This window comes from Myotis daubentonii, chromosome 3 (assembly GCF_963259705.1).
Source record: "Myotis daubentonii chromosome 3, mMyoDau2.1, whole genome shotgun sequence".
In the NCBI taxonomy this organism is placed as follows: Eukaryota; Metazoa; Chordata; class Mammalia; order Chiroptera; family Vespertilionidae; genus Myotis; species Myotis daubentonii.
Window position 1 is genome coordinate 183,003,718 of NC_081842.1, and position 1,001 is coordinate 183,004,718.

At 47.7% G+C, this 1,001-nt stretch overlaps 1 non-coding gene across 1 annotated transcript; it reads right to left on the reverse strand.

Moving 5' to 3' along the window:
* Positions 1-315: 315 nt before the first annotated feature.
* LOC132232078 (U6 spliceosomal RNA) lies at positions 316-418 on the reverse strand. The gene has a single exon (XR_009452240.1). It is a non-coding gene; the product is annotated as a U6 spliceosomal RNA (small nuclear RNA).
* Positions 419-1,001: the final 583 nt, after the last annotated feature.

Consider the following 1,001-nt stretch of genomic DNA (forward strand, 5'->3'; position numbering starts at 1 on the left):
CTGCACATGCGTCCTCCTCTGTGCCCCTGTGTGCAAATTTCCTTCTTCTTATAAGCCCCTCCATGCAATATGGCCTCACGTAACTTGATTACATCTGCAAAGACCCCGTTTCCAAATAAAGTCACATCCACAGGTACTGGGATCTAGGGCTGGAGTATATCTTTTGGGGGGACACAATTCAACCCCCAACAGACCCATTCTCCTTACTCCCCTGCCCTCCTGCCCTCTGAGCTGCCCAGGTGCCATTATTTTGCTTAGAGGTTGAGAGAGCGTGCTAACCAGCTTTCCTTGCTCAATGCCTTTTTTTTTTCTTTAAAAAATAATATGGAACACTTGAATTTGTGGGTCATCCTTGCGCAGGGGCCATACTAACCTACTCTGTATCATTCTAATTTTAGTATATGTGCTGCCATAGCGAGCCTGCTCAATGCTTTTTTAAATGACTAACATTTTTCTGTTTCCTGCCCCTTTTCCCTCCCTCTTTCTTTTTTTCTTTTTTCCTCCCTCTTCTCCCTGGACCTCTCTTTTTTGTCTCTCTGTTCTGCCTCTCACTCCCCCCTCCCCTTACACCAGGTCCCCGGCCTCCTCCCCCTCCTTGCTGAGGCATCTGCCCAGAGGACACCGTTTTTTCCTAAGATGTGAAGGCCAGGAAGAACTAGAAAAATCCCGAATCTCTGCTTTGCTCTAGTGACTACACGGCGGCTTTCATTCCGAGCTTGTCATGGATTGGCTCTGCTTTTTTCAAGCATTTTATAATAACTATTTGGGTTTTTATCCTTCTGAATTCTCTCTGGAATTAATAAAGTTAAAAAAAAAACAACAACCCTGGTTGTTTCCTCCTTCTAAGGAAGCCCCACATTGAGATGGGTTAGTTAATCAACTCGAGTCCACTCCCTGCCCAGCGGAGGGGACCGTGTTGGTCCCTCGCTAACAGGGGCCCGCCACGGGCCACGTGTGGGGTTTGCGCAGGGACCACGGTAGCATACCATTACGCCATTTCC